Below are 14,543 nucleotides of genomic sequence, written 5' to 3'. Positions count from 1 at the left end.
GGTGTGTATGCGCTGTGCCAATGGCTGCAATAGCGGGGTTGACGTGGCGGGGGAAGTTGGCCCAAAAACGAGTATGGTGTTGATGTAACACGTCCCGGATAGGATATATGTTTAAGTCCTCTAGAAGTTGACGATTACGCGTATATCGGTCGTGGCCTGTTATGATACGAGCTGCCCTGGTTTGCACACTCTCGACCGTGCGCAAGTGACTGAGTGCCGCATGTTGCCATGCTGGACATGCGTAGGTGATTGTGGACAAAATTACCATTGTAAAGACGTGGAGTCTTGTTTCATGACTTAAGGCACTGCAACGCAGAATAGTATAGAGGGCAGACAATTTTCGAAGGGCTCGGTGTTTAATGTCCCTGATATGAAGACCAAAAGTAAGGCCTCGATCTAAGATACCTCCCAAGTATTTAGCATGCAGACGGTGTGGAACTTCAATGTTGTCATAATATAAACGATGGATGGTTCTGCTGCGTCTTTTGCTATAACAGACTGCAACGCTCTTATCCGCGTTGATTTTTAGGCGCCAGGTGGTAGCCCAACGTTGAAAGACATTGAGTTGCCGCTGCATGTAGTGGTAGGAAAGACGAAGATTGCTGCTGTTCGTGAAGAAAGCAGTGTCATCGGCGTATGTTGCAGGAAAACAGTGTGGCACAATGGGTAAGTCTGCGGTGTATAAGGTGTAAAGCAGAGGCGAAAGAACCGCGCCTTGAGGCACACCAGCTTGAATTGGTTTGGGAGCAGACTTGGTCTGTCCCATAGAGACATGGAAAAAACGATGAAAGAGGTATGAAGTGAGGAGTTTGAGATAAGGTAAAGAGAAACCTTGTAAGCGAAGGCCTGGTAACCACACTTTATCAAACGCCTTCGAGATATCAAGGTATACACCTACAACATATTGTCGTCGATTAAAAGAGGTAGTCAGATGGTCGACTACCCTCACTAATTGGCTTGTTGTGCTGTGGTTAGCACGAAAACCAAATTGATGGTGGGGGAGTATATCTAGAGTGGTGACGTGCTCGTGAAGTCGGGCGAGAAGCACTCGTTCGAAGAGTTTGCTCACATGAGATAATAGGCTAATCGGTCTATAGTTTTCTGGGAGAGTCGGATTTTTACCTGGTTTAGGGAAAAGAATGACTTTCGCTTCTTTCCAAGCACGGGGAAAGTAGCAAACCTGAAGGATGCCTGTAAATAAAGCAGCAAGATAGAGGAGTAGCTTCCGTGTCCCATGTTTCAGTAGTTCTGGGCGGATCTGATCAACTCCAGGCGCTTTTTTGTTGGGCAAGTGACAAATTTGACGCTCAACTTCCCTTGGTGTTACGACCTCAGGCAGGGGAAGTATTGGTTGAAAATGGAGCATGCGTATAGTGGCCCGAACGTCCTGCCGAATGTGAGGAACGACAGGAGTCCCATTAGGTGTAAACTGGCGCTCTAGAGATGCAGCAAATAGGTCTGCTTGCCCTTGGTCGTCATGTATGACCCCATGCGGACCTTGCAGTATTTGAGTTTGACGAGAAGTCTCTCGGCGCTGGAAAAGGCGGGAATACTGCCAGATTTTAGTGTCATTAAGTGTGACCCCACGAAAAAGTGTCTCCCAGTACTGCTCGGTTTGTCTTCTAGTGATTGTCTTGATTTTGCGGCTTAAAGTGTTCCATAGTGTTTTGTAGAGTGGATGTCTAGTGCGCTGCCAAGTACTTCGAGCCCAGCGTTTGAGATGGATATAAAGACGAAGTAATGGAGAGTCACAGTGTGGATCGGACTGCGAGTCAGGAATTATTGATGTGCTGAGGGAGTCAGCCGTACGTAGAGCAAGTGTGAGATGGGCGACCGCCTGATCAATTTCCGCAGGAGAATTTGGACGAGCGGCTATGTAGAGCAAAGAGTTTAATTCCTGCTTATAGACATCCCAGTTCGTAGTTCGGGAGATATGAGCGGGTGCAGGACGGGAAATATGACGATGCGAAATTTTGAAAAGGACCGGATCATGATCTGAGTCCAGTGCTGAGATCACGTAAGGACGTGTAGCTAAGATGGTATCTTTGCTTAGAACTATGTCCAACACATCCGGTTCTCCGCCTGCTTTAGGATGGTGAGTTGGATCAGGTGGCCCATAGGCAATGAATGGAGATGTGTGCAGATACCGGTGTAATATTCGTCCGTTTTCGTTGGAACGTCTGGAGTGCCATTCCCCATGTTTTGCATTGAAGTCCCCTGCCAAGATGATCTTGGGGCCCAAGGTCGAGATGGCGTCGAAATCATTGGGATCTAAGTCATGTGCTGGAGAACGGTAGCCCGTGACCAATATGAGAGGAATCCCGGGGAGGAAGACTTCTATAGCAAGAGCTTCTAGTGTGTGGAACGGGGGTAAAAGGAGTTGTCTAGCCTTGAAACTTCGTTTCAGGGCAATCAGTAATCCTCCTTTCCGTCCTTGAACTCGATCGAGGCGAAATAATTGGTAGTTGGGCAGTCTCCAGTGTGTAACCTGGGCAGTGAAGTGAGTTTCCTGTATAAGTATGATATCGACCTGATGTTCTGCTAGAAAACGAATTAGGAGACGCTTCTGGTCGGTAAGACCATCTGCATTCCAGGTTACAACAGTTATAGTGTGATGAATGAGTGGTTGGTTAGAAGCAGCCATCAGCAATCATATCAGCAAATGTCTCTATGGCGACAGCAGCCTTGGACGCAAGATCCGTGGCTTCCCGAAGTCTAGTAAATCCTTTCTTGATATGAGAGATAATGCGGCCAAAGTTGAAGGTTTTGATGTATGTGAGGAGTGAATGGAGATTTAAGTCATTAACGGATGGTGTAGATGCACTATCTGGTGTGCTGGACGTAGAGGGAGCATCCTGATTTGGTGGTGGAGGTCGGTCGATGCGAGGTGCCTTATTGTCCAGTGAAGTTGATACAGTAGGACCGGAGCTGCGGCCAGAAGGAGTTGATTTCTTAAAGCATCTGAGTATGAGCGAAAGACGGGACAACCGCGATAATTGGCTGGGTGGTCCCCTCCGCAGTTTGCACAGGTTGCTGGCGTAGATGCATCTGGTTTGGCACAGGCTTTCGTAAAATGACTTTGCCCACACTTGACACACTTAGGTTGAGCTTTGCAAGTGTCTTGTGAATGGCCAAGACGTTGGCAGCGGTAACACTGCAGAACACTCGGCGGACGATAAGGCTCAAATGAAACTATAATGAAGCAATCCTGATATGTTGTAGATCTCCTGTATATTTGGAGTTTTCTCGAGGGAGATGAGAAAAAGTGGCATGAGGACTCTATCTCCACCAGTGGGGCCCCGACGAGACATTTGATGAATCGTGAGCGGCTTAAAACCTAAAGTGAATAGTGCAGACTGAAGATCAGCGACGTCGGTATCGATGGGCAATTTGCGAACGATAACCTTTACGGGTCGGTCACTTTTGGCGATGCCAGTAGCGTATTCAGTTTTCGTCTGTTCGCAGTAGTTTTTGATAGTTGTGAAATCATCCCTAGAAGATACCTGAATCACAATACGTTCTTTGTTATGCCGAACCTGAGGTGATTCTCTGAGGGTCTTGGAAAGGCTTTTGGTAAAGTTGTAAGTGTTTTTGATGCCGTAAATGTAAATAGGAGGTCGTTTAATCTCTTTGGTGCTTTTGGGCCGTGGCTCTATTACAGGAGACTCGTCAGCTGTGAGAGTAGAGAGAGGCTCAAATCGGTTGCTCATCGGTAAAACAGGAAAGTCTGATAAATGTTGTTGGCTCAGTGTGGACTCCAAGGACGAGCGACGTCGCTTGGGTGTAGTAACCAGGGTAAAATCCATGGCATTGTCGTCCTGCGGTGGAGCAAGGAATGGAACGTCAGTCGTCGACCGGTTAGTCGAGGATGATCGTGACTTGACATTAGCGCCGGAGGTGGAAGGCCGCCCCAGCGGAACAAGGAAGTCCTCAGGCCGGTATTGAGATCGGCTGACTATCTTCGTTGGGATTTTGGTCTTCTTCGAGATGACTGGCTTGGACGTAGCCATCGTAGAAGCTCAGATGATGAGTGAAGCTGAGATGTCAAATGTATAAGCTACCCTCTGAAGAGGAGAGTAACTTAAGAAATCGTTTAGCCAATAGAAATACCAAGGTCGTCAACAGATAATATCAATTTGGTGCCTTAACCTCCGTGGAGGTATTAAATATAACTCGACGGTTGTTTCCTCAGCCTCAAAGAGGCAAGTAATCCAACCGTATGTACGAAGATCGCGACTAAAATAAACTAATGGGGATGGAATACCTAAGTGACTAGGTTATTTTTCTCCGCCAGCTACGGATACCCTATTTTTTTTTACCTGGTTAGAGATTCCAGGTGGCCAGTTCAGTGGAGGCACGGTCACGGTCACGGTCACGGTAATGGTGAAGTTTTGTGAAGAGTATCGGGCCGAAGCCCCTGACTCCATGAATAAGATGACAAAGAATATATATAGATGTGCAGGTGGCTAGTTGGGTATTACTATTGTTTTATTATGTCTGGTGGTCTACATCTGCAACTGTCGCAGAGTAGCTGATAATGTTATTACAAGCTATGGAAGGATATTAAATGCGTGGCGTGCGATGAACATTCCGTAGAGCGTATTCGGTGCCGATGGTGGCTATAGCGGGATTAACATGTCTTGGTAAAGTATGCCAGAACTTATGATGGAGATGCCGTAGAACTTCTCTAACAGGAGGCAGCTCTAGATCTTCCAGAATTTGTCTGTTGCGCGTATATCTGTCGTGACCAGTGATGATGCGACCGGCTCTCGTTTGTACACTTTCGAGTGTTTGAAGATGGCTATTAGAAGCATGTTGCCAGGCAGGACATGCATAAGAAAGTGTGGACAGGACTATCATCTTGAATATGTGCACGCGGACCTCATGAGAGAGCGAACTGCATCGAAAAATGGGGTACAATGCCGAGATTTTCCGTAATGCTCGTTGCTTTATATCTTTGATGTGTGGGGCGAACGTGAGCCCATGATCTAATATCACACCCAAATATTTCGCATGCGTGGCGTGAGGAATGTGTGCGTTCTCATATATTAAATTTCGAGGGGCGCGGATGCGTCTTCTACTGTGGATGACAGCGCAACTTTTGTCGGCATTTACTTTAATTCTCCAGCGCCTGGCCCATTCCTGAAAACTGTCTAGTTGTCGTTGCATATAGATGTAGCACTGTGGAAGTGAACTACTTGTTGTGAAAAAGGCGGTATCATCGGCATACGTTGCGAAAAAGCAGTTTGGTAAAGTCGGTAGATCTGCTGTATAGAGATTATATAGAAGCGGTGAAAGTACAGCGCTTTGTGGGACACCTGCTTTAATTGGCCTAGTCGAGGATTTGACACCATCAACCGACACATGAAAGGTTCTGCCAATAAGATAAGAACGTAGTAAATGCAGAAAACGATCCGGAAAACCTTGAGTGTATAGCTTATATAATAATCCAGCTAACCAGACTTTGTCAAATGCTTTTGACACATCCAGGTATACTCCAAGGGTGTGGTATTTTCTATTGAAAGCCACTGTTAAGTGATCAACTACTCGTACGAGTTGGGTAGTAGTGCTATGTTGAGCACGAAACCCAAACTGATGGAAGGGTAGAAGATCACTATCGGCGACATGTTGTTTCAACCTCCAGAGGAACACACGTTCAAATAATTTACTTAAGTGTGACAGAAGACTTATCGGCCTATAGTTTTCCGGAAGCAGCGAATTCTTTCCGGGTTTAGGGATGGTTATGATACGAGCTTCCTTCCAGGTCTTTGGGAAGTAGCATATTTGAAAGATGGCATTAAATAAATAAGCCAAAAAGACCAGTAATTTTCGAGTTGGATGTTTCAGTATCTCAGGTCGAATACCATCAGGCCCAGGTGCTGTTTTTGTTGGTAGACGTTTGATGTGTCTTTCTATTTCCCGAGGTGTAACTGGGTTGATGCCATGTGTAGGGTTTTGAGTTCGTATACTATATAAGGTAGTTCTAATGTGCTGGTGGAAATAAGGATCGAGTTGACCTCTATTGGGCTGGAACTGTGCTTGCAGAGAGTCAGCGAAAGTAGCTGCTTGCAACTGAGGGTCTTGAGTCAGTCCTTGTGGTCCTTGGAGGACTCTAGCTCTGGAAGCATTAGTAGCCCGTTGGAAGGATTTAGAGTATGTCCAGATTTTACGATCATTTACTGTGAGGTTACGAAAAGTGTCTTCCCAGTACTGTTGGTTTTGTCGCTGACTCAGCATCTTGATCTTTGCACGTAGTTTATTCCACAGTGTCTTGTAGGCTGGATGAAGTGTGAGCTGCCAGCGACGTCTAGCCCAACGTTTTAAATGAACATAGAGTTGCAGATGTAGACTGTCACATTGACCTGTTTGCGTTGGAGAGATTGTAGTAGTGGAGCTTCCTGCCTCTGCTGTGCGAAGTGCTACTGTGATATGAGAAACTGCCTGATCGATATCCTGAATGGTGGCGGGCCGATCTCTTAGGTCGATTAGTGTGTTTAATTCTTGTTTAAACAAATCCCAATCAGTTTCTATGTGTTTAAGAATAGGAGCAGTGTGGGCGATGCTACGGTGGGAGACATGAAAAATGACTGGATCATGATCTGAGTCTAGGTCCGAGAGGACATATGGATGAATACTAAAGGATACGTTTTTGCAAAGAGCAACGTCAAGCACGTCGGGTTGTCCGCCGAATTTTGGATGATGAGTTGGATCTGGTGGGGCACTGATGATAAAGTTGGACGTGAGGAGATAGTCATGTAAAGCGTCTCCAGCAGTGTTTGGAGTAATGGAGTTCCATTCTCCATGCTTTGCGTTAAGGTCACCAGCTAAGATAACTTTGGGCCCTAAATTTGCAATGATGTCGAAGTCAGTCGGTTCTAAGTGTGTGGCCGGAGACCTATAACCAGTGACCAGTACTAAGGGAACTCCTGGAGTTATTAGCTCAACAGCAAGTGCCTCTAAAGTAAGTAGTGGTGGTATTGTAAGCGATCTTACTGGTAATGACTTTTTGATGATGAGCAGCAATCCTCCTTTCTGTCTACCCACTCTGTCCTGTCTGTATACAATGTAATTAGATAGGCGCCAAGAAGTGATGCGAGCAGTAAAATGTGTTTCTTGGATGAACATGACATCAACTCTATGCTTTATTAGAAAGCGAAGAAGCGTTTGTTTCTGCCCCTCAAGACCATCTGCATTCCACGTAGCAAGTATAAGTGTGTGGTGTAGGACGCCGGATTTAGAAACAGCCATCGTCAACCATTTCCGCTATTGTTTCGATTACTGCTGCAGCCTTGGAAGCTGAGTCTGCAGCTTGTCGAAAACGTGTGATACCACGTTTAATGTGTGTAAGTATTTTACGGATACGTAAGCCCTTGAGAAATGAAAGAACTGATTTTAAGTCAACATCTTCGTTAGAGTTCTCTTGTTGGACGGCAGTAACTGGTTGGGTGTGAGAAGAAGTGGGAGCGTCAACATCATTGGTATCCCTAGTCACGGATTGTATATTATCAGCAGTGGGAATGGAAGTTATCTCTGAGGATGGTGTGTGGTCATTTTTCTTAGGTATACCTGGGTGTTTGTTCGGTTGTTGCACCGGCAGTTTGAGAGCTTCTGAGTAGGATTTAAATACCGGACAGCCACGGTAATTTGCTGGGTGATCTCCCTGACAGTTTGCGCAGGTGGCGGGTGTGGATGTGTCTGGTTTGTTACATGACTGGGTGAAATGTGATTGACCACATTTGAGACACCTCGGATGGGCTTGGCAGGTGTCTTGCGAATGCCCCAAGCGTTGACATCTGTAACATTGTAAGACTGAGGGAGGCTTGTAAGGATCAATTTGAACCCGATAGTGAAGCAGGTTGTTTATAGCATATATTTCTTTAACTGCTGCAGTTCGTTCCAAAGCAACCAAAAACAGTGGCATCATAATTTTCTTGTCATCCGTCTTGCTTTTGCGAGACATTTGGTGGACGTTTATTGGTTTGTAACCGAGACGCAATAGTTCTTCCTTCAGATCGTTTATGTCAGTGTCTATAGGCAGTTTTCGGACAACTACCTTAATTGGCCTTTCATTTTTCGCCACGCCTGTAGCATACTCAGTTTTTGTTTGCTCGCAATAAGCCTTGATTAAATTATAATCATCTCTGTTAGCTGCTTGAATACGGATGCGCTCTTTATTGGGCTGGGCTAGAGGGGGCTCCTTCAGTGCTCGTGATAAGGTCTTAATAAAGGTATAGGTGTTAGTAATTCCGTATATGAAAATTGGAGGAGGCTTGGAACTAGAGGGCTTGTTATTCGGCGCAGTGTTGTTACTGGCACTAGTATTGTCTGTTTGTTCGGATGACAAAACAGCGAACTTATTGCTAGTGGGAAGAGGTGGATATTCTTGAGTGCTATTAAATAGTTTTTCAGCGTTGTTGAGATTTTCCAAAGAAGACCTACGCCGCTTAAGTGTTCCCACTACTGTGAAATCCATGTCTTCCGTGTTAGTCGATGTTGATGGCTGCGAAGTACTTGTCTGTTTAACTGCAGGTGTTTTCAATTTTGTCTTTGCTGGAGCGTTCGTTTGCTTGTGTTTACCTAAAGGCACAAGGAAGTCTTCTGGTTTATATGTTGATCGTATTATTTTGCCCCTGGTATTAGGAATTTTGGATGATTGGGCCTTTTTCTCAGATTTGACGGGTGTCTTCTGAGAGACCATCTTTATACTTAAAGTAGGAGATGGCGCCAGCTTACTAGAAAGGAGGGTAGCGATGTACCTCTTAAATGGGTTGTTCTTAGAGTAGTGCTCTAAGTATGAAGGTTAGTAATCTGCTTCCTCCGAAGAGAAAGCACAAAAAGTAATCGGTAACCGGTAGAGTTGCCTAAGTCGTCAACTAATTTCGCTTGTCTCTTCCTCCGAAGAGGAGAGTACCAAAATAAATCGTTAATCCAAGAGGAATAGCAAGGTCGTCTAAAGATATGATCAATTTAGTGTGTCCGCCTCCGTAGAGGCGCAATACAATTCGACGGTTGTTTCCTTTACCTCGATGAGGTAAGTAATCCAACCGTATGCAAGATGTTCGCGAATAAAATTCAACCAAGGGGGATGGAAAACCTAAATGACTTGTTTATTTTTCTCCGCCAGCTACGGATACCCTATTTTTTTTACCTGGTTAGAGATTCCAGGTGGCCAGTTAGTGGAGACGGGTGTAGTTCTCCCGTTTATCTTTCATTGACAAGTTCAGATTGTTGAAATCAGTATTTATGGCGTTCTGTATTAGTCATGTTATGAAACAATCTTTTAATTATCCGAATGTTCTTTGCGTTGAAATTAATATTCAAAAGTGAAATACTTCACTTTGTTACCAAAATGTGTGAAATAATTGTAAAATTAAGCAGGAAACATGATAGCACAAACGGTGCCATCTACTGAGTATTTTATAAATTAACTCTGCAGACTGCAGTATTGCATGATCGAATATTATTTGGTTTGTGAATTTGAATACCAGTAATTAAATTATTATTTCCATCATGTTAATTATTAATTTGTATACCATTTTATAGCATTTTTATCTGTCTATTTATTCGTACATGTTCTGTCTGTTGCTTTAACTAGCGTAGAAGACTTTGGTGCAATTTCGATTCTTTTAAAAAAAAAAAAAAAAATTCGATAGGAAAGACCCCAAGTAAAAAGTAAGATGAAATTACAATTATTTGTAGGGCTACTATTTAACTATGTATAGAGTAGAGGAAACTCTAAGTTGGTGATACCAGGGCAGGATTAAGAGGGCTTAGGGAGGCTATAGCCCCGGGCCTCAGGCGCACCCGAAGAAAATTTTCTAGGGAGGGCCCATCTCCATGATTGCTATATCACGTCTGGTATTTCTTGTATTTAATGAACGTAGTTTGCTATATTATGTATACATTTTTGTGAGGCAGAGGGGGCCCAGGATCCACCCTGCCCTCCCCTTCGGGCGCCTATGCTGGGCCTCTAGGTGGACAGGGGTCTCCACTCTGATCAAAATCTCAACTGGCTATCTAAAAAGAATCATGAATGTACAATCATCATCATAAAATGATCAAAAATATGAAACACATTCCCATAACTTCCCTACTGTCCTTTCACAGAAATGTATTAGGTGAAGTCAGCAGGTGTCACATATTTCTTCTAGCCCCGGGCCTCCAGATGTGTTTTCCAGCCCTGGGTGATACATTGGCCAGTGTTCGAAGTGGGGAAGAAAAAGAGGCCATGTTTTATTACGAATTTGACTCGACATACCAGCTATCTAAAAGTTTAATAATTTAATAGGGAAGTTAACATAAAAATTGTGCACTTCTGGAAGAAAAGGTGAAACTTTGAGGAATACTTGTTTACACCCGGCAGAAGAAATCTAGAGGTAGAGCCCAAAGTTTTTGGCCGCCATATTGGAAAATGACCACCATCTTCGAAAACGGTCATTTTTTAAAAAAATATCTATTTTAAGTAGTTACTGCTTCAACACTATTCATCCTAATTTCATGGTTAGTACGTCGTTCTTTTCAGAATAAAACAGGCTTTTTAATGCAACGTGTCATATGTCCATATGACGTAGAAGAAAAGAGAAATTTGGAGGAAATGGGGAATTTTTATGTAAAAAAAATATCGTTTTTGGAAGTTTGAGCCCCCCTAGAGCGGCCCCAGGTAAGAGTACGCGACCCTTATGTACCCTGAAATAATACAAAGCGGTTATGGTAATCTCTTTGCCAAATACCATTTAAATATCCTATGTAATGATATGAGAAAAAATATTTCCTAATCCTGTTTGACAGTAGAAAAGTTACACTAATAGGGAAAATAGTGATCTAAAATTTCTGGATAAATTAATATTTCAACGAATATCATGGCTAATACGCCACTTTCTTTAAAATGATACAATTTCTAAATTGCAATACTGTCATCCCCTGTGAGGTATGGGCAAAAGGAAATTTGGGGGAAATAGGGTTGGGTGACCAGACGTACTGATTTTCGCAGTACAGTACTTTTTTTAAAAAAAAAAAAAAAAAGAACTGTTATGCGTATTGCGAAGACGCCTAGAAAATCGATAAATGTCCTTCTTTTTTAAAATGTCCTACGAAATGTCCTGAGTTAACTTATTTGCAATATCTGAATGTTTCATTTTTTTATTCACATTTTGAATCACAGGCACTCTTTTTCTTGAATGATGAACCGCTGTGGTTTTTAACACTCCTTAGAAGATTAGGGATGGCGAACAATCAACAAACTTTTTTTTTTTTTTTTTTTTTTTTTTTACAATACATTGTTTTCACTGAGAAGGGCTTGTTGAGATAGGTAAGGTAGGAAAAGTTTCTTTTTCAACTTATGACAGTGATGCTAAGCAATTTAAGAAGTTCCCTCGTGCCATTTTGCATTTTCTCTCATTCCTTAAAATTAGGGGCGTCATTCAGGGGGGCACGGGGGAATTTGTCCCCCTAAGTTTGAGATTTATATAGATTTTATCAATAGAATAGTAGTAAGTGAGTGAAAAACGCGAAATTGTATTTATATCAAGGGGTCTTCCCCCCCCCCAAGCCAAATTTGAAATGATGCTACTGCAGGGTGTCTACTAAAATCCCAAACTGAAATTTCGTGACCTTTTCTTTACCAAATCATAAAATTTCCTAATATTTTCAAGAGCGAATTTCGATGTGAATTAGGCCGAATTTTCATCCATGCGATAGAAACGTACTTTGCTTGTGATTTGGTAGCGTCTAAAGCTGATCATAGACATTTTTGGTGGTTAACTTTGACGTTTTATAGAACAAAATTTTACAATCTGTACTTACACTTGAACGGTTAAAAAAAAATCGTGACCCAAAAGCTAAACTTCGTGACTTTCATGACCATTTTCTGATTTCGTGACCGATAGACACTATGTACTGCTTAAAATAATACCATGCCCCGAAAATCTATTTAAAAAAGTCTTTAGCTTAACACGAAGTTTCACTGTACGTTCATAACAATGAACCACTTTGTCATTCATAAAAGCATTTGGAGTTGTTTAATTCCTTCACTACTTTTGTTCAGTACTTTTCTTTTTAACAAAAATAAATGATAAACTTAAGGTTAACGTTAAATGAAATAAGGACATGCTAAGGACATGGAGGACATCATATACTATTCTACTTTGTCCTCCTTTTCGTTTCTCAGAATCTGGTCACCCTAAAATAGGGAAATATATCTGAAAACTTTTTCAAAAAATATTTCTTGCTCCTAGAATGAAGCCGGGTGAAAGCATGCGATCTTAATATACCCAGAAAAATACATTGGGGTATTGGTAATGTTTCTGCTAAATACCATTCCGATATCATACATAGTAACCTTGTGAAAAATAATTTCTTAATTATACAATTGTACATTAGGGTGTGTCTTTTGACACCCTTTATTTCGAAACCTGTAAACATACGAGTAAAGGGAAATTATTTATAACATTTCATTTGTTCGTGTTTCATTTAATTTTGCATTGTTGTACTTCATATTTTTACTTTGACACCTTTGCTCCTATCTGACACGTTAGAAAGAAAACTAGAAGAAGTATTTTATATGAAAACACTTCCAAAATAAATATAAAATTAATATCGTGTAACAAACTACACTAAATGTCAGCCTCAACGTCGTCAAAATCATAATCACTATTGTCAACAAAAATAGGAAGCTCGAATTGTTTACTTTTATTTTCACAATCAGTACACTTGCAAAGCATTGTACATCGGTGAACTTTTGCACTTACAATGAGTAGTGTTGAACTTTTTGCAAGAACAACTGAATAATTCTCTACATGCAGGAGCTGCTTCATTAAGAGTTGTCCATGTTGGCTCCCAGTTTCATTTCTGTGCTAACCCCGAAAGCCTGGATCAGGTAAGGTAGCTTGTTAACCAACCACTGTTCCCAACAATAGCCAGCTTGATAAGCGCTCTTCAAGACATGTTGAAATAAAGCTGTTCTGTTGGTGGTATTCTTTCCACGGGATGGGGACCGCGGAGGCTCAGTGGTAGAGCGTTCACCTCTGGTGTTTGGGGTCCCGGGTCCGATCCCAGCCCCCGCCAAGTGAACTATGTGGTGGACAAACACTGTGTGCGTGGGTTTTCTCGGGGTTCTCCCGTTTCCTCCCACTTTCTTTATTCCACCATTTCATTCATTACTCATAATCACCGTCTCCTTTAGCCTAACCGGCATAACCGTGGGAAGTAAAACTCAAAGATTTCATTTCATTTTCATTTCTTTCCACGGAACGTCCTTTCTTTGTAAAGAGCTCTTTCTTACACTCATTACGTGTGCTATGACATGATGACTTATCATATATCAAAACAACAAATTTTTCAACTTCGTCCATAAAGATCTCAATTCCTGTAGGTTGCTGGGACAAAATCTGGAATGTCTGTGTGATCTTCAGGAGATTTCTCTGTGTTTCCCAAGCGTTTTTCTTTTTATCATAACCAGCAAAGAGAAAGTTGTGTTGCAATCCGACAATGCATGAAAAAATGGAAGGGAAGTAGCTTTTTCAACTCCTAGCTTGGTAAATAGTAGATGAATTGGATGTACTCTGAATTCTTTCCAGTGCCAAATGCAATCCATAGGAAGTCTGCTTCTAGTTGATTAAATGTTGCCAAAGAGAGCACTACAACATCAATGTCCACTGTCCGAATGATGATAGGTTTATGTCCAGCTTGACATGCCTCCTTGGCATGAAGCAAAATTCTTGTATCTGCTCCCTCTTGACTGCATGGGTGCATGGGTCTTCAAGGGTATTGCATAATATCGCTTCTCTTTCGCAGTCACCACTTCTTTTTCGACGAGTTTAGTTGCAAGTAGATCGAGGAGGTCTTTCTTGTTTTCACCATTGAACAAAAAGTTCTTCCAGTTTCTAGGCACAAGCGTATTACTACAAACTTTTCGTCTTATGCCAGTACCTCTAAACATCCTGGTTTCAGCTTTCAAACTGTCAGGTTTGTAGTCATCTCAGACAATGTCAATTCTGTTTACACTGTCCCATTCCTGAAGAACTATGCTGGCAAATCTCTCTGCGTACTCATCAAAAGTCTTGGTATCTCCAGAAGGTATCATGTTTAATAAGGCTGGTCCATCCAGTATGGCATATGATGCTAAAGTATTGTCACTGGGATAGTCAAACATGTTTCTGAAACACTGAAGAAGATAAGATTTCTTAGGTTTTCAAAGGCGCCTACAGTCTGACAAAATTCAAGATCAGAACCTCGTTGCAGACACCCGATATACAAGGAGGTAGGTAACTCCACCGATAAACTTTGGCAGGTGATTCCTTATATGAAATAAAAGAAAAACGTTCTAATAAACATATATCGGAAAACGTCTCCTTTCAGAGTTATGAACGGCCGAGAATTCGAAAAATAGTTTCGAAACGCCCTGCCTTAGAAACAAGACCTATCCCAAGCGGTTTAAGGAATTACACAGGAACTAAACATTGTTCGGCGTAAGCTCTAAACTGCGATAAACAAAGCCACGTGAAACTAAATCTCGCTGATTTGCTGTTGTTCTACCAACGCTTGTA

Source organism: Thermobia domestica, chromosome 1 (genome assembly GCF_964235325.1).
Source record: "Thermobia domestica chromosome 1, izTheDome1.hap1.1, whole genome shotgun sequence".
Classification (NCBI taxonomy): Eukaryota; Metazoa; Arthropoda; class Insecta; order Zygentoma; family Lepismatidae; genus Thermobia; species Thermobia domestica.
This window is presented reverse-complemented; position numbering follows the sequence as displayed.